General features: G+C 35.2%; 1 long non-coding RNA gene across 9 annotated transcripts in view; it reads right to left on the bottom strand.

Moving 5' to 3' along the window:
- LOC105871321 (uncharacterized) overlaps window positions 1-20,841 on the bottom strand; it is a 139,270-nt gene that overhangs the window by 73,100 nt on the left and 45,329 nt on the right. For 8 of the 9 annotated variants that reach the window (XR_012920102.1, XR_012920098.1, XR_012920106.1 and 5 more), the window contains 2 exons: window positions 15,879-15,965; window positions 6,131-7,436 (listed from right to left, as the gene is read on the bottom strand). This is a non-coding gene — a long non-coding RNA (uncharacterized LOC105871321). The remainder of the gene's footprint in view (window positions 1-6,130; window positions 7,437-15,878; window positions 15,966-20,841) is intronic. The other variant, XR_012920100.1, reaches the window with a different exon arrangement.

Genomic DNA, 20,841 nt, shown 5'->3' with positions numbered 1-20,841 from the left:
CAGCAATGACCTGAGGCCCTTGGTCCAATAGTCTGTCCAAAATTTGCATTTTACATTTACAGCTAATCTAAACCCTATTTCAAATAAAAGTACCTTCAGAGGTACTGTGAATGACTTATAATAACAGAATAATCCTAATTTTTCCCTGATGTCCATTGTATGATTCCTGTCACTCATTGCATTTATATATAAATTTACTTGTACATATATGTATGTATACATATATGCAAATATATAGTACATACTTAAACTTATATAATCAAATACATGGTTTCTATTACATCAAGCAGATATTTGTTAGATCAACAAAAAATATGAAACATAAAATTATTACCTAGAACAAAAACTGAAAAGTAAAAAAAAAATCATTATGATGCATATGCTAAGAGAAGAGAGAAGGTGGAATCATAAAATGTTCAACATAAATCACAAAATTCAAAAATGCTTTTTGTTCAACAAAAAGCAGAAATAAACTGGAATACAAGAATAGGAATAAAGCATAAAAAGTAGAAGATAATGCCAAACATGGTGGATATTAATCCAACTATATTAAAAATCACTTTGAATGTTCATGTTCTAAAAGCACTAATAAAAATCACAGTTGGGAGATAGATAAAATAGATAAAAAATGAGACCCAACAACATGTTGGCTATAAGAAACCTCATTTAAATTTAAAATACATATGGATAAAAAGTGAGTATAGGAAGCATATACAACGTGCTACCATTAATCTAAGAAAGCAGGTGTACCTATATTAATTTTTGACACAGTAAACTTTGAAGCAAGTAACTTATCAGGCATAAGAAAAGACTTAAGAATAAAAGGGTCAATTATTCCAGAAGATATAACTATACTTAACATGTATAGACCTAACATTTGAGTGTCAAACAATGTGACAGAGAAACTGATAGAACTGAAAGAGGAAATAGATGAGTTCACTACTATCAATGAAGACTTAAAACACCCTCCCATCAGAAATGGACAGATCCAGTAGGTAAAAAAAAATCAGTAAGGACATAGTTAAACTCAATAATACCATTGGTCAACTGGATATAATTTGCATCTTTATATAACTTAATCCAAGTTATATACACACATACTTCTCTGGCCCCTATGGACTGCTCCTCAAAATAAGTCATAATATAGACATTAAAAATAAATTATTTGCACCTGAATGTTTATGGCAGCACAATTCACTATTGCAAGGATGTGGAAACAACCCAAATGCCCGTCAAATCATGACTGGATAATTAAAATTTGGTATATGTTTACAATGGAATATTACTCAATTCTAAGAAATGACAGTGAGCTAACACCGCTTATATTATCCTGGAATGAGCTTAAGCCCATTATCCAAAGTGAGGTGACACAAGATCAGATAAATGGGCTCTACATGTACTTGCCATCACACTGGTACTGACTAATTATCAATATGGTGCTCAAAGGGTGGTGGTGTTCACCAGAGATTCGGGGGTTAGGGGGATAGACCCACATCTGAGGGATGCGGCGAACAGTGTGGAGGGGAAGGGCATACCTTTAACCTTTGCTAAGTAAAGGCAAAGTTATAAAATCTAACCAAAATGTTATTAAAAAAAAAAAACATTTAATGGGTATTGGGCAGGGGATGGGTTTATACATATACATTATAAGTGCATTGTGCATTGTCGGGGGCATGGACACGCTTGAAGCTCTGACTCGAGGGGGGAGGGAAGGAATAGCAATGTATGTAACCTTAACATTTGTACCCCCATATTATGCTGAAATAAAAATAAAAAAATAAATTATCAAATTTAAAGGAACAGAAATCATATGATGCATACTATGACATCACAATAAAATTAATCTAGAAATCAGTGACAAAATGATAACTGAAGTATCCTCAAATACATGGAAATTAAACAATACATTTCTAAACATAATATGGCCCAAAGAAGAAATTTTAAAATATATTTAAAAATATTTTCAACTAAATGATGATGAAAATACTATTTATGAAAATCTGTGGATGTAATAAAAGCAAATCTTAAAGAGAAATCTATGTTTCCACTTTAGGGAAGGAGAGTAAGAAGAACAAATGCAGTTGTAAAGTAAGCAGTAGGAAGGTCATACTATCATAAAAACAGTAAATACAACTTAAAGATAAAGCAGCTGGATGTTTGAAAGGAATATTGATAGCTTAATAGTTTCCATATCATATAATTACCCAAAATAGACAATGAAAATGCAACCACCCAAACAAATCACTTGCTTACGTTCATGCAGAGGTGACCCCACTCCTAATGAGACACTAATTTTCAAAAATAATCAATTAAAGATACTAAATTTGGGTAATTTTGATTTTTTTTACTATAATATGTTGGGAAATACTGTATAAGAGGTTTGTATAAAAATAATAAAGAACATGTAAGAGGACATGCAGACACAGGCATGTGAATGTGTCAATGTTCATGAAGAAAATCCTCTGCTGGATCTATGCCCAGTCCCACCATGGCCTACTCTCCCTGCTCCTGCCACCTTCCTACATTTCTGGTCCCAGGGGTCCTTTCAATCCACTGTCCTCTTCTCATACCCTGGCCTGAGCCATAGACACATTTTTCCTCTTCTCTTTCCCTTTCTCTGTTTGCTGGACTCACTGTTCCTCACTCGGCAGAATCTCCTCATGTTCCTCCTCATAGAGACCTTCCTTATCCATCCCATTCTGTGTCTGAGGCCTGTTCTCTGGGTTCCCAAGGGCAGTGCTCCCAATTGTTTTGATTCCTGTTAAATTTTCTAAATGTCCACTGAAATGAAATATCAGAGAACATGAAAACTTTGTCTTTGTGGTTCCCCTGTGAGCCCCATACATGTAATTGACACAAAGCAACACAGAAGATGCTACATGATATTAAATTTCACTAATGAATTAATAAATTTCTCAAATGCCTCACTTAATTCTCAACAAATTCCATCTTTATTTCAATCTGAAGAGGATTGGAACTTGAATATTAACATGTGTTCTTTTCTTTTCCCCCCTCTGTCCTCAGAGCAGGGTACGAGCCCTGACTCCCCTTAGCCTCTTCTCTAGCTCCCCTATTCTCAACTCACTGTACAGATCCTCGAATGGACACTGTTGCTCCCAACTCATCTGCACCTCTCTGTCCTTCTCGAGAGTTTCGCTCCCTTAGAGCAAGTAAAGTCTTCTGTTCTCCAAGATTCAGCTCTATTAATATGGCTCCCTAATAAATATTTTCAAATTTTATTAGTTACCATATTTCACTTATTTTTTCTTGTGTTATTTTCAAGTGTTATTACAATCTCTGTTAGCTTTGTGTCAGCCAGGGCATGGTTTTAATTATCTGCAAAAAGATGAACATATCCTGAAATTTTCTGCTGTCACCTTATGGTAATATCACCTGCACCAAAACTTGCAGAATGTATGTGAACATGAAAGATGCAAATCACACAGACAATATTTAACCTCTTGTATTAAAAAGGTTACTTTGCTATACCTCTTCATGCTACAGTGTGTGATGTTAAGATATGCATGACTCTGGGTCAAAACTGAATACAGAACAATCAGAATCAGATATCAGGATATTTATAAATTACTTTCAGTATGATTTCTAATTTTATGTGTATGAAACTTGTGCTCTTAAAATTCTACAAGGACTTTTCAATACATGTATATAAGTCTATTATGTATATAATAGTTTAATTGACAAATATAGTATCCTTTCTTATAGATCTTTCTTAAATCTGTGATTCATTGACATCTAGAGGATGACACCCAACAAGATGCCTACAGACACTGTGCATAGACAAATTCTGATCCTCCCTTTGGTGATACAAATACCAGTTACAAAGCTGTCTGCCTTAACCTGAGTGTGACCCACACCTTAATACTGCCAATTAGATCCATACAGCCAGGGTACAGTAATGATGCAGGAATTGCAGGATGAATAAAAATATGGTATCATAGAAAAATTACTACAGATTGGGCACACCTTATCACATGCACAAACCAAAACAAATGGGCACATAATACAGAACAATGGTTGCAGGACAGAATATATTACACTGTGTAGGGCAGTGATACCTAAGAGATATGAAACACTGATGTGAGGCCTGAATTGCCTCAGGTTATCTCTTATGGAGAGTTTCCAGGCTGCGGTGTGGCATGGATTGTGGAAAACACTTTCAGTTGAAAAGACAGAACTGAGAGTCTTAAGAACAAGGTGACTGTCTGGGCGCGGTGGCCCATACCTATAATCCTAGCATTCTGGGAGGCTGAGGCGTGAAGATTGCTTAAGTTCAGGAGTTCAAGACCAGCCTGAGCAGGAGTAAGACCCCATCTCTACTAAAAATAGAAAACATTAGCCAGTGTCGTGGCACATGCCTGTAGTCCCAGCTATTCAGGGGGCTGAGGCAAGAAGATCACTTGAGCCCTGGAATTTGAGGTTGCAGTGAGCTATGATGACCCAGGTTGACAGAGCAAGACTCTGTCTCAAAAATAAAAAAAAAAGAAGAAGAAAAAAAGAACAAGGTGACTGAATTTCATTCTATCATTCTTTACGTCCAATGGAAGAAAGGAAGAGAGCATTCATGTCAGCACCCATACAGTGCACGCTGAGATGTGGTTTACAGAAGGCCAGGAGCAATACAGGAAAAAAGGTAAAGACACAAAGAAAAGTCATTTCAATGAACTTGGTCTTCAAATCTTTCATCTGATTTCTGATTTCAAAAAGACAAAGTCATTTTCATGACAGAATGATTTTGCAACAAAGCCTAGAATGAAGAGATACTCCTTAGAGATGAAGTAAATGGCATGTGTAAGCAGACTGAACAACTCAGTGGGGATGGATACCAACTTGCCTTTACTATGTTATTTTCTGCGTCTGCCTGATAAACTCATTACATTATGAAATAATTAAAGGAGACCTTTCTAAGAGTAGAATGCAATTATCACCAAAAGAAGGAAAAAACCAAAAAGCTCTTTATCTCTATTTGTTTTCCTATAATACTTTCAGTTTAATTTAAATTTGGGAAATATTTTGTCTCTGATCTTCACTACATAAATGTAGTAAAATTAAAAGATATTTTTGCCAGGCCATAATACAATAAATGAGGAGTCCTTTTATTTATTTAAACCAAGGCCTGGCATTGAAATTCCCTGTGTATAGTAATGAAGCTCAGAGACCCTGACTGAAGCCATAACTGGCAAAACAAATGCCTGTCTTTTAATTTGGAGTAAGTGCCGATAAAATACAGGGTTCTTGCTCTATTGGTTGCTTACCTTTCATAAATCTTAAACAAATACCCCTCCATGCTGTCCCCAGAATAGTGCTGAGCCCATTAGATTGAGGAATCTAATTGTCTGCTAGACATATGCTATTAAACTGAGACACTCACTCGGTAGAAATGCTTTGTCCCCAAGAGAATGTGTTCTTTGCAGCACTACAATGTTGGCATTATAGCCCTCCTTATCATAAGCTGTAAATAAATACTAGTATACATTTTGTATTCCCACTAAACAATATATGAATATGGGACTGTCTGGGATATATGAGGAACATGCCCCTGTCTTTGAAGAGGTGATTACTGACACTCTAACAGGTAAATGGAAAATGGAATGAATGATGGGGAAGAAGAAAGGATGAGAGTCACTGGGACTTGAAAGGATCTTCCTGAAGAATGTCACCTGTGTTTGACACAGTGAATAATAATAGAAGGTGCTTTGCTATTCTCTCATTACATGTCCATCCATTTCTTGAACCCAAGGATTTTGCTCATCTTTGTACCAAACTAAACTAATACTATTTAAAACATATTTTTATTTGAAATAAAGTTTAGATATACAGAAAGATACACCAATAGTACAGAGCTTTGTATGTCCTTCAGTAGTTGGAATGTAACATCTTATACAACTAAAACTTATTTATAAACACTAAGAAAATACCTGTTATACAAAATTATTAACTGAAGTACAAACTTTCTTCACATTTATTAGTCTTAGCATTAGCACCATTTTTATTTTCTAGGATCTAATCCAGGATACCCATTACATTTACTATCAAGTGGTGCCCGTATTAATTGCTACATAATAAATTAGCACAGAGCTTAGTGGCTCAAAACTACACACACATTACTCACAGTTCCTCTGGGTCAGGAATATAGGACAGATAAAGGCCAAGGCTGAGTTTCAACTGAAGGTTCATCTGGGGAAGGATTCACTTCCAAGTTCAAGTGATTGTTGTTAGTATTCAATTCCCTGTGTAAGTCAAGAAGACTTCACTGGTAAATTATTCCAAAACTTTAAAGAATTAATATTAATATATCACAAATTCTGTGTAAAAGTTAAAAACAACAATAAAATAGGGGAGAGATCATATCCCAGTGTATACTATGGTTAATATATCTTGATATGACAACTAGACCAAGGCATTTCAAGGAAGGAAAATTAAGACTAATGTATTTTATAGATATAGAAGAAAAATCTTCAAGGAAATACTAGTAAAAAAATCAGCAAATTTATAAAGGATTATATACTATAACTAAGGGTATGCATCTCAAGAATGCAATTTTGATTCAACATGAAAAAATTAGTATCAAGTCCTATATTAATAAAATAAACAAAAAAATACGATCATCTCAAAAGATGCGGAAAAAGCACTTGACCAATCCAAAACCTATTCACGTGAAAAACATGCAGCAACTTAAGACTATAGGGAACCTTCTATACTTTTAAAGGACATCCTTCAAAAACTCAAATACAATCATAAGTTATTAGAAAGGCTGAATATTTTTTCTAAGATTAGGAAACAAGACAAAGGATGTCCACTCTTGCCAGTTGTATTAAATTATTTCCTGGGGAATGCAGACACAGTAAATTGTCTAGAAAAACAAATGTAAGGCTTAATATTTTTAAATGTGCAATACTTTCCAAATAGGTATGCAGATATAATGAAAACCACAAGAAATCTAAGGTGACATTTTTTTCCCTAACTTAGCAAGCTTATTCTAAAATTCACATATGATATACAGCCAAATATTTTTGAAGAAAACAAAGTTCACCAAGTAGACTCATACATTCTAATTTCAAAAGTTACTACTAAGTTATCACAATCAAGATTTGTAGAACTAGCATAAAGATAGACATACAGATCAAAGGGAGAGAATAAATTGAATGTCTAAAAGTTAATCTTTCTTTTCATGGTCAAATGATTTTACGAGGTTGAGAAGTCAATTCAATATGCAAAACTATTTTCTCATCAAATGGTGCTAGAATAAGTAGATATCCACAAGCAAGTTGAACTCCTTTCTCACATTATATACATAATTAACTCAATGATTATATACTCAAATATAAGAGCTAAATTATCCAAACCCATAGAAGAGAAGATAGCAGTACATCTTCATGGCTTTAGGTTAAACAATGATTTCTAAGATATAACACCACCTATAGCATAAGAGAAAGAATAAAAAAAATATGTATTAAACTTCATCAGAATTAAAATCTTATTTGAAGTACACAAGGGAAAGTAAAACAATTAGCCCCCAAAATAGGAGAAATCTTTGCAATCATATAGCTGAAAAAAAGCCTGTTATGCCAAATATACAAAAATGTTTTGCAACTCAAAAATAAACAGGCAAATACTTCAATAATAATACATCTGCACCCGAATGTTTATAGCAGCACAATTCACTATTGCAAGGTCATGGAAACAATCCAAATGCCTGTCAATTCATGAGTGGATAATTAAAATGTGGTATATGCTCACAATGGAATATTACTCAATCCTAAGAAATGACTGTGAGCTAGCACCGTTTATGCTATCCTGGATTAAGCTTAAGCCGGTTATCCAAAGCGAGGCAACACAAGACATGGAAAATGGGCCCCACATCTACTCGCCATCAAATTGGTACTGACTGATTAAAACTATGGTTTTCAAATGGTGGCAATGCTTACCAGGGATTGGGGGGGGGGGCAATCTTAGGGATGTGGCGAGCACTTCAGAGGGGAAGGGCATAACTCTAACCCTTCTTAGGGAGAGCCAAAGATATACTATGTAACCAAAATGTCAAAAAAAAAACAAAACCAACAAACAAAACTTTTTATTGGGTGGTGGGCAGACGGGAGGGGGGAGGAGGAAAGGGGTGTATGCTTTCATAACGTGTGTGGTGCACACCACCGGGGGATTGGACACATTTGGGGGGAGGCAGGGGGGGCAGGGGCAATATTTGTAACCCTAACAATATTCATACCTCCATAATATGATGAAATAAAAGGAAAAAAATAATTTTGAAAAGAAAAAAAATAATAATAATGGAAATTATCTGAATATCCATTTCTCCAAGGATACTACAATTATACACTTGCTATGAGGCCACACAACTTTTGCCATTAGGGAAATTCCAATCTAAAAAACTTGGAAATACAACTCACAAATCTAAAAGGCATATTACTAAAACAAACAAACAAAAAAGCAAATAGCAAAAGGCAAAATACTGTGCAATTCCATTAATGTGTAACTCTGGAAAGAATAAAGGTATAGAGACAGCAACACATTTAGTATTTACTAGGACTTTGGGAGAGAGGTAGGTCAAATTTGTGAGGACAGCAGATTTATTTGGGGCAGTGAGATCATTTTGTATTATATCATACTGTAATGATGGATACATGACAATGTTTTTTAAATCTTATAGGACATTATAACACCAAGAGTGAACTTAAAAGTATGAAAATTAAATCACTTATTTAGTGGTAAATGGCTACCAGGGAGGGATGCAGAAAAAATAATATTATATAACAAATGAATGAAATAACCTCCCTGAAGAAAGTTGGGAAAAGAGGCTGAGATAAATAACTTAGGGGATAGGAAGGGATGTTGACTCTAAAGGAAAAAGGATTTGCACATAAGCACATTACTTTAGTTGGTAAAGTTTCTCTTCCTGGAAATATAAATGTCCCATTCTGAAACCACTATATAGGTATTTTGGATGATATGATTAAATGAAACAACTTCCTCACTGTTAAAGTGATAGGATACACAAAAATAAGTGGGAATAGGTATATTGACTGATGTGGTACTGCCTTAGATTATATATTGCTAGACTATGAAAATTCATATTTAATTTAATACAGATATATAGGCACATTTTAAGTATTTATACATACATGTTTATAATGAGTCAGTATACACAAATATAATTCTTTGCTCTGTCAGCTGACAAGTACTAGAAAACAAATGCCTGAGGAACAATGGTAGTATGCCTGGTGACCAGATCTTTGTTTTTAATTCCATTATCCAATCAAATAAACCCAGGCTCCATGAAAAATGGTGAATACTAGGCTTGGGAAGAGAATGAACATAATTAGCTTGGAGTACCTCATAGTAATAGAACAAAAGAAAACGACAAATGACAAGGTAACCCATTAACAAACAGTAACATCAAATCCTAATTATGGGTGTATTTCAAAATGGCAGAGGTCTCAACTGAAAGACCTTTCAATGGCCAACACTGGAAAAATATTAGCAATAAAGTAGTAAAATAAAAGTATAAAATAAATATCTATGTTTGTATTATAAAATAAATATTCATGTTTGTATATGAATATCAATGACTGAATAAATATGTAGTATGTGAAGAAAAACATACACATGTTCATGGTGAACTTTCCAAATAACTTTTGTAAACACTCTATGCATAAGGAGTGGAGCATGAACACCCATTTCTTAAGTGTGTATTGTGTACAGTGACATTGTTTTCTAAAAATACAATATGGAAAGGAGAATAAAAAGAGTAATTTTACAGAGGAAAAATGTGATAGGAACTACCTCCTCCAGGTGATCAAATTAACATCAACAGTGATAAGTCATGTGGATAGCATATAGCCTTGATATGATGTGATGACAATTGGACTTTTACTCTGAGATCTTTATCCCCTAAACTCACAAATCCAGTCTCATCATGAGAGAAACATCAAAGAAATCCCAAATCGGGAATGTCAATATTATCTAATACAAGGAAACTGAAAAAATGTCATTGTGAGAAACTAGGGAGACATCATATCTAAATGTGATGAGATATTCTGAGTGAGTTCCTAGAAGAGAAACTGAACATGAAATGAAAATTAGAAAACCTGAATAAACTGTGGATAGTATTTAATGATCATGTATAATCATGGTTGGTGAATTGTGACTAACATTCCCCACTAACGTAACAGGTTAATAAAAAGGGACACTATGTGTGGGGTATATGTAAACTCTCTCCTATTAATACATTTTCAACTATTCTGTAAATCTAAAACTATTTTTTATTCTTTTTTCTTTTGACAAAACTCAAATGGGGAAAATAAAACCTTTTAAAAAAAAAAGTTTGCTTTTTTTAAATGTCACTGCCAAGCTTAAAAAACAGATCATTAGCAGTATTGTTGATGTTCCCTTAATACATCTCCTAGTTTATCTCCCTAATCACTGAATTTAACTATTATTGTGAATTCTCTGTCAATCCCTAAATTTTTATATTTTTCTCTCTACATTTGTATTTGTAACTACAATATTATTTAGTTTTTTGGGGTTTTTATCCCCAAATTTAGAAGAAAGTTTTTTAATTTAATTTTTAAAATTAATTTAATTTAATTTTAATTTAATTTATCCATACCCTAGTCTAATCATGAGAAACCATTAGAAAAATCTATAATGTGGGACATCCTACATAATACCTCACTAGTCCTTTTCAAAAAGGCCAAGGTCATAAAAAAAGAAGTGAAAACTGAGAAACTGTTTCTGAGAAAAAGTAGCAAATGTAAGACACCCTGTTTGCTCATTCTATTTGCCTGCAGGATTTCACAAAGCCTGACTCAGGGACTGAGAGCAGCCCTCAGGAAGAATGCCCTGAAGACAATAAGTGAGGAAGTTCTGAGCATATACAGAACAACCACTACCAGTATATAAACTATAGGCTGAAACACTACTTTGGATCAGACAAAAAGGAACTCTCTGAGAGACTGTCCCAGGTTTGAATCCTCAATAAGACTTCTGAATAAAACTATCTTTATTTAGCAGCTTTATTTTTTCCCTATAGCTGACATGTTTCATATATGACTTGATGTGTCCGGTAGACACTAAGATGGTGCCCAATGATCCTCACCTGTTCCTGTATATTACATTATATTCTAATCCCATTCCAGTGAGTGTAAGTAGGAATTGTGACTTGCTTTAAAACAACAGTGTAAAGATATTGAAATGTTACTTGGGTGATTGTATTACACAAGATTATGATTTCTGCCTTCCTAGCCATTTCTCTCTCTCGATGGATTTTATGAAGCATTTTGCCATGTGAGAGAAACCCACTTGGCAAGGCATTGTGTGTAGCTTAACTGGGGATTTTTATGCAATATAGCCTATCTTACAGTTTGCAATATTACATTTTAAACTAATTCAAAATACTTTTCAAATAACACTATACTGCCTGACAGGTAGTGTGAACATTTTATAATAAAAATCCTAATTTCTTTCTCCTTCCCTTTGTATTATTATCATTCAGTGAGCATATATATGCATGAGCGTGCATGTACATATATGTGTACATATACATATGCATATGACATATAAATAGGCATACAATATTGAACATAGGGTTCCTATTATTTTCAAAAAACTCTTTTCTCTTAGAATAAATTGATAATATAATAAAATATTAAAGCAATAAAAAGTTAAAATGATATAAAGCTGACATACTAAGAAAGAAGATGAAATGGAATATTCAATGCTAAAAGAAAACCAAAATACATGGGAAATTAGTTGAAGACAAAAACAGAATGAAAGTACAAAGGCAAAAACAGAAAATAGTCACAAATATGGTAGACATTAATCCAACTATGTCAATTATAACACAATGTCAATAATCTAAATGGACTTATTAAAACACACACATTGACAGAGTGGATGAAAAAAAAAAGACCCAACTATATATTGCCTAAAGGACCCCCCCTTTAAACATAAACACAGACATAATTTAAAAGTAAATACCTGGAACAAAATATATTATGCTAACTCTGATGAACAAAAGCAAGAGCAGCTACATTAATTACAGAAACAGCAGACCTCAAAGCATGGAAATTTATGAAGAGTAAAAGAAGGGAATTACACAAAAAGAGAAAGAGTCAATTATCCAGCAACATATCATGATCCTTAAAGTTCATGCTCTTAACAACAGAGTCCCCCAAAAATGAGGCAGATATTGAGAAAACAGAGATGGATCCACTATTATAGTTGGAAATTTCAACATCCTCTATCAGAAAAGTACCGATTCACCACACAGAAAACCAGCAATAACAACACTGAACTGAAAGAATCATCAATCAATTGGATATAATGGACATCTACAAACTACTATATCCAACACCTGCAGATTACACATTCTTTTTAAATTCATAAGAAACATTCACCAAGATATATCACATTCTAGACCATAAAACATACCATAACAAATTTCTCTGAGATCACAATAGAATTAAATTAGAAATCAAAAGATAACTAACTGGAAAGATAAGTGAAGTATCCCCAAATGCATAGGAATTAAAAAACACACTTCTGAATAACATATGGGCAAAAAAGAAACCTCCAGAAAAAAATTTTTTAAAAAATTTTCAAATACATGAAGATTAAAATACAATTTATCAAGATGTGTGGGATGCAAGAAAGCAGAGCTTTTAAAAAAAATGTGCATCATTGAATGCACATATAGGGAATAGACGAAAGATTCCAAATCAATCATGTAAGTTTCCACCTTTGTGCCTAGAAAATGAAGAGTACGTTAAATCCAAAGTAAATAAAGAAAAGTCATAATATTGTTATGAGAATAAAAACAAAGTAAAGTTAAAACAAATGGATTTTTCAAATAAATTGTTTGCTTAATAGTTCTCAGAACATAGAAATATCCAAAATTAACAGGAAAAAAACAACACCTCAATCAAAACCCTTGCTTGAGGGCATGCGGAGGTGACTTCCCTCTGAAATGGGGAGATAATATAATAATTTTCATAAATAATCAATCAAAGGCAAAACAAAGTAGGGTAATTTCATGTGTTCATTAAGGTTTATGGTATATTATAGAATGGCTAAAATAATAGATTCTAAATGTTCTCACCATAAAAAAAAAATTGGTAAGGTGGTGAGGTAATGTCTATGTTAATCGTTGATTGAATCTTTGTACAATGTATATAATCTTTCACATTGTAATCCATAAATTGTAACACAATCATTATCAGTTAAAAATAAATACGTCAGCAAATGCATTATCTATGAATCATCCACAAATAAGACATTCAGGTTAAGTATTACCATGAACATAACATGAAAGGGCACATGTGATAGAAAGAATGAAGTTAAAATATACGTTACAATTCGAGAAACAGGAGGAAATCACAAGGGTTTTAAGAAAATAAACATGGAAGACAACCGGCAAACGCAGCGGTGTGATAATTCACATGCCCGCGGAGAAACATCCTGTATAGCCACCCTCTGACGACCGACCGCATGATGCCCCCCTCCACCCGCCGCCCCCGACCCTGAACCCCGCCGCTCCCCTCTCCCCATCACCCAGTCACCCCATCATCCCATCCCCCATGCCTCCATGCCCCCGTCCCCCAGCACCCCGCCGCCCACCTGCTGCTGCAGCCTGCATCCCAGCATCTCTCTGCCTCGTCATCCTTGCCTGAGCTCAGCCTCTGGTCCCCTCACTGCGCAGCTGCGGACCTTTCTCAGCACTTCCTGTCAGGCTGCTCTCAGCCTCCCAGGGGGTGGCAGCCAGTTAGCTGTGAGACGAGGACTGACACCATTTCCTGATTCATGCATCCCACCTACACCTGCAAAATGACTGAGAGTACAAGAACCAGGTGGTGTGGGAGGTCTGAGGGATGGAGAAAGAAACAAACAGGAGCATTCAAGGTCCCCTAACCTGCCAGTCCGACAGCCTGTGCATCCTCTTTGTCCCTCTTCACCCTTGTTCCTTCTTAGAACCAGCCAGTCCAGGTAATGCCTAGGGTCCTGCCTCACTCGTTAGGTCTTTCTGACAGGCAGACCTCGTGGGCTGGGATACCATTTCAAGGAACAAGGCACAAAAACTCAAAATCCCAGCACACAGCATGCATTCCTCTGTGAGCTCCCCCTGCAATCCTCCTGAACCTGCCCTCTCTCATCTGCCCGGTCCCACCATGGTCTGACCTCCCTGCTCCTGTCACCCTCACACATTAGTGATCCCAGGGCTCCTTCCAATCCACTTCCCTCTTCTTTTGCCCTGGCCTGTGCCACAGACACACTGTTTCCTCTTCTCTTTCCTCTCCCTTGTTTGCTGAATTCTCTGCTCTTCACTCTTCACAATCTCCTCCATGTCCCTCCTCTTAGAGGCTTTCCTTGTCCTTCCCACTGCAAGTCTGATGCCTGTTCTCTGAGTTCCCAACGCAGCTCCTGCATACACAGCTTAGATTTCTGTAAGGTTTCTCAATACCCACTTGACCAAAATCTTGGAGAATATGAAAATGTTGTCTATGTTTTTGCCCCGAGAGCAGGCTCACATGTGTGGACAAAAAGCAACAGAAAAGATTCTCTGATAAATAAAAATGGACCAAGCATTAAAAAAAATAAAAATATTTCCTAGTTAATAAAAAATATAATTTATAACTCCTTTTTTACAAGACCACATTATACATTATAAAAATATGTGCTGCCTGTCTGTAGATGTATGTACACAGTTTCTGAGTGGTATTTTACTTATCACGTTACAATTCGAGAAACAGGAGGAAATCACAAGGGTTTTAAGAAAACAAACATGGAAGACAACCGGCAAACACAGCGGTGTGATAATTCACATGCCCGCCGAGAAACATCCTGTAAAGCTATCCTCTGCCCTCTGCTGACGGACCACATGCCCTTCCCCACCCGCCGCCCCAACCCCCACCACTCCCCTCTCCCCATCCCCCCATCTCCCATCCCCCACACCCTTTTGTGATTGTGTTTTTGTTTATTTTTACTGAAAAATAGTTAAAATCAGTGGTTAGGAAGACAAACTAAGGAGCTATACCAAGGAAACATCAACAATACTGCTAATGATCTGTTTTTTAAGCTTGGCAGTGATATTTAAAAAAGCAAACTTTTTTTAAAAAAAGAATAGCTTTATTTTCCCATTTAAGTCTTTACTATTAAGTAAAAATAAAAATCAAACAATATGATGAAGTTCACAACTGCACAGTCACAATCTTTACATTCAGAGTGGGGGTGTTAGTGTTCTGTCTGTAGAAATTAATGTCTTTGAGAACCTTTCACAAAGAGAGCAAAACTTACCATTTAATGGAAATTTTCACAGTTCTTTTTAAGCATGAGACTGAGCCAATTTTTGTAGGGGAGCCCAGAATAGTCTCTGGTTATTTCCTTTTCAACCAGAGTTATTTCAGAGAAATTCTGGAAAATGCTAAAATAGGTAATGTATAACACCTATCTTTTTAAATAAAAATTATATTCCCATTCAATTTAGGAAAGAGTGATACAGGAAGATATTAAAAATTTAAAATATTATTTCAAAAAACACTTATTATTTTTTCCAGAAGGAAGGATTTAATACATAGGACAAAAGTACTAATTTCATTATAGATGATATTTATTCGACAAAAGAAAAAAAAAACGAACAAAATGTATACCCAAGTGTTAAAGGCATTTGCACACCACAACAAGCAACAAGAAGTAATATTATAATACAAGGACTGGAGTGGTAAAATCTGATTGGTCAGCAAGCAGAATGATTGTTCAACAAACTCATCCTTATACAAAAGAACTGAATTACCCAAACTTCCCTACCAAGGGATTTCACGGAGCAGCTGTTCTTAAGCATGTAGACCCACCTGTGGCTCCAACTTTGCTGGGTGTAGTCTGGAGGAGAACCATGTCCACAGGGTTCTGAGGCAGTATCCAGAGTTGCTTCTCCAAGTCTTCATGGTGAATGTATTAAATAAATAAAGTAAGGTGTGTTACTGAGACGATTTTTTGAAAAAGACATTAGAGACACAAGAGACAACAGTAATGTCTGAAAGTTCTAAACTCACTGCTCCACTCAAAGTACAGCTGAGAATACTGGTATAGGAGCAAGGCACAGACGTTTTTACTCTTCATTTACTTCATTTTTGAGAAGCACAGATAGTAAAAAAAAAAAATGGTCTTTGAAGAGAAAATTTGTGTGTTAAGTCTTTTAGTAACTAAGAAAGTATGGTATTTGCACAGAGACAGAGGCATAAACCAATGAATACAAAAGAAAACAGTAGAAAAAGAAATATTCATAAAAAAACAAATCATGGCCAGGTGTGGTGGTTCACGTCTATAATCCTAGCATTCTGAGAGGCCGAGGCAGGAGGATCACTCAGGTCAGGAGTTCAAAACCAGCCTGAGCAAGAGTGAGATCCCATCTCTACCAAAAAACAAAAAACAACAACAAAAAAAAGAAATTAATTGTCCAACTAAAAATATATAAAAATTAGCTGAGCATGGTGGCACATGTCTGTAGTCCCAGCTACTTGGGAGGCTGAGGAAGAAAAATTGCTTGAGCCTAGGAGTTTGAGGTTGCTGTGACCTAGGCTGACGCTAGGGCACTCTAGCCTGGGCAACAGTGTGATACTCTGTCTCAAAAAAAAAAAAAAAAAAAAAACAGCTGGGCACAGTGGCTCACCCCTGTAATCCTAGCATACTCTGGGAGGCCAAGGATTCTTTGAGCTCAGGAGTTTGAGACCAGCCTGAGCAAGAGCGAGACCCTGTCTCTACTAAAAATAGAAAGAAATTAGCTGGACAACTAAAAATATACATTGAAAAAATTAGCCGGGTATGGCGGTGCATGCTTGTAGTTCCAGCTACTCAGGAGGCTGAGGCAGTAGGATGGCTTGAGCCCAGGAATTTGAGGTCGCTGTGAGCTAGGCTGATGCCATGGCACTCTAGCCCAGGCAACAGAATGAGACTCTGTCTTAAAAAAAAAAAAGAAATCAGGCCGGGCGTGGTGGCTCACGCCTGTAATCCTAGCACTTTGGGAGGCTGAGGCGGGCGGATTGCTCAAGGTCAGGAGTTCGAAACCAGCCTGAGCGAGATCCGGTCTCTACCAAAAATAGAAATAAATTAATTGACCAACTAAAAATATATACAAAAAATTAGCCGGGCATGGTGGCTCATGCCTGTAGTCCCAGCTACTCGGGAGGCTGAGGCATTAGGATCGCTGAGCCCCGGAGATTGAGGTTGCTGTGAGCCAGGCTGACGCCACGGCACTCACTCTAGCCTGGGCAACAAAGTGAGACTCTGATTCAAAAAAAAAAAAAAAAAAAAAAAAGAAATCATTTAAGTTAATGAATGGGGAAAATCATTTTTTCTAAATATATTCTACAAAATTGAATATATCATAGAAATAATAAAAATCTCAATTTTCCTCCATATTCTAAGCAAAATTAAGTTCATCTGGACCATAGACCTATATATAAATATTGAATATAATATATAAAACATATAGGAAAATATCTGCATGACTATTAGATAGGCTATGAAACCAGGCTTATAAAGAATTTATCATATAAAAAGAAGCATTTACACAGTTGATATGAGCAAGGACTTTGGAGACAGACTGAGACAAACTCAAGGATTTTTTTAATCCTTTTAGCGCTTTCTATCATATTCACAAGTAGACCATGGGTGTGGTAATAGTACCTACCTATGAGATGTTGAGTGGATTGTATGAATAAATAACACATAAAACATGTATAATATCAGTCTATACTTAACATGTAGACTATTTTTTACAATAAATTGTGAGACATATCTTTTAGATCTATTATAACACATATCATTGTTTTATATATCAAAATGAAAGAACAAAATCACAATGAAACAAAAACTTCTTATCACTTGCATTTTTATAGATTTAATTTTTTTTCAAACATATACATGTAAATATTCTTCATATCAGTCACTCTTATGATTAGAGAAGAGGGAACATATACAAAAAACACAGTGACAAAGGTATTTCCAAAATTTCTTCTATTCAGATCTTCTATTTTGAATCACTTTTCAACTCATCTTGTCCCCACAGTATCATCATCTGTGCTAACCAGAAGTATTGGTACTGCTGCATTTCTTGGGAGAGTCCTATGCTTCTCTCTCTTTGCAAGTTTTTTATAAAATTATTTTATTTTTTTTTTTTATGGTATCATCATAGCTCACCACAACCTCAAACTCCTCAGCTCAAGAGATACTTCTGTCTCAGCCTCCTGAGTATCTGGGATTCCAGGTGTGGGTCACCAGGCTTGGCTATTTTTTTTTATTATTTTTTTGTACAGACAGGGTCTCCTTATGTTGCTCAGGCTGCCTTTGAGCTCCTGACCTCAGCCTCCCAGTGCTGGGATTACAGGTGTGAGTCAACACATCTAGCTTCCCTTTGTACATTTTGATGCTGATATGCAAAGAATGAAAATTTTTTACACCCAAAGGAAAAAAAAGACATTCTATAAAAAAGAGACCTGCACTCAAATGTTTATACCAGCACAATTCACAATTGCAAAGATGTGAAACAACTTAAGTGCCCATCAATACATGAGTGGATTAATAAAATGTAGTACATGTATACCATGGAGTATTACTCAGCCATAAAAAATGGTGAACTAATATCTCTTGTATTAACCTGGATGAAACTGTAAATCATTCTTCTAAGTGAAGTATCACAAGAATGGAAAAAAAAAAAAGCACCACATGCACTCACCGTATTGGTACTAATTAATCAACACTATGTGCATATATGGAAATATTCATCGGAAATCAAGCAGGTGGGAAGGAGAAGGAGGGGGTGGGTAAATTCACACCTAACAAGTACGGTGCACACCACCTGGGTAATGAGCACACTTACAACTTTTTCTCAAATGGTACAAAAGCAATTTATGTAATCAAAACGTTTGAACACCCATAATATTCTGAAATGAATTTTTTTAATTGTAAAAACAATCATTTTTATACCAAGTTCACGTTTGTATACATGAAGATAATCACGTTATAACTACCTTCTGGAAAATATTTTAATTCTTTCAAACTTAAGTTGCATCTCTGTTTGAAAGATGTTGAAATGTGCACTATAGAATTAATTGAATACACTGTTCTACTCTGATTGCCCTTTTATCAGTGTTAAATAATAGTGACGTGACTCATCTTCTGTAGTCTGGTCAGGTATTCAGGAAACATTCTTATATATATTTTCACAGAAACTGACCACTTCATTTATATTCTACCTAGTCAATAAATATATTAGAATTATTAGCAAACTACTAGAATCACTATTTTGTTCATGGATAAATAGTTTTGTAATCTTTGGTTTAATAGATAAGTTGAAAAGGAAGATAGAAATTGTAAAGAGTTATTTGAAACATTCACTGAAATGGTAGCTTTCTAGTTTTCTAAAGATTTAGAAAATGCTGTATCTTGTAAATATATGCCCTAATCTTAGAAATATGAGCAATGCTCCTCAAATCTGCATTCCACATCCAGCTTTTCAATCCATAAATTTGTTTCACTCCTGTTCTTCATTCCAATTCATATTTTTAATCACACGGACAATGTTCATACAAATTACCTTATGATAAACACACATATTTTCATTATAGCAATGATATAGAATCAACCTAAGTGTCCATCAACAGATAATAGGATAAAAATGAGATATATATCTGTATGTATACACACAATTACATAGTATTCAGCCATGAAAAATAATTGAATCATTTTTTACGGCAGCATGGAAGAAACTGGAAGCCATTATCTTAAGTAAAACTATTCAGAAAAAGAAAGTCAAATATTGCATGTCATCATTTGTAAGAAGCAACTAATAATGTGTACCCATAGTCATAAAGTATAGAATAATAGGTATTACTGGAGCCTCAGAAGGGGAGCAGGGTGGGAGGGGGATGAAGGATGAGAAATTACTTAATGAGTACACTGTACATCTTTTGGATTATAATAACACTAAAAGCCCAGAATTTACCACTTGGCAATATATATATGTAATAAAACTGCACCTGTACCCCTTACATTTACAAAAACAAAAATGAATTACGGTTTTCATAAAATTTTTGTTCTCCCCCTTATTACTCTTATCTATTCTATTTTTGAGTACTTGGACATTGGAATTGGTTTTCCTGTTTCCTCGCAAATATATTGAATAAGGAAGAAAGTCATATAATACATGATTTATGATTTTGACTGTACCTTCATGTAGAGTTTTAGATTCCCGAAGGCTGAATTAGAAGAATGTGAAATCATGATCTCAAATATATGAACCATTCATTCATTGAATTCTAAAGTGGGGATGGTGTTTGATTCTTGCCTCATGATGTGTTCTAAGAATCTGGATTATATGCAATGACACCTTTTTGAGAATTGTGATCAAGCCAGCCTTTGTGAATTCCATTGATTGAGGATATTGTGGGAAATCATAACTTTTATGCTATCAAAGACTCATGTGTGAGGAATCCATGCTCAGTTTTGTGTCTCTATGCTTGTGACATCATTTAAGTACAGTTTTGTGTCTATCAACTACCTTCTTTAAACCTGAACACTTAGAGCTCATTGATTTTGAATTTCCACCTTGAGGTAGCCCTCATGTTTGGATCTACTTGTGGCTCATTTATGGCCTGACACTCGGGCTTTTTTTTTTCTTTCTTTCTTTTTTTACTATATTTTTTGGTGAGGCAGGATATTCACAATCATGAGCGATGTAAAACAGTATGCATTGAAATGAAGAGGAAAAGGGGATTTGTCAAGTTATTTCAGTATTACAGTATTACAGTATCTCCA

This window comes from Microcebus murinus, chromosome 7 (assembly GCF_040939455.1).
Source record: "Microcebus murinus isolate Inina chromosome 7, M.murinus_Inina_mat1.0, whole genome shotgun sequence".
NCBI classification, from domain to species: domain Eukaryota; kingdom Metazoa; phylum Chordata; class Mammalia; order Primates; family Cheirogaleidae; genus Microcebus; species Microcebus murinus.
This window is presented reverse-complemented; position numbering and strand designations above follow the sequence as displayed.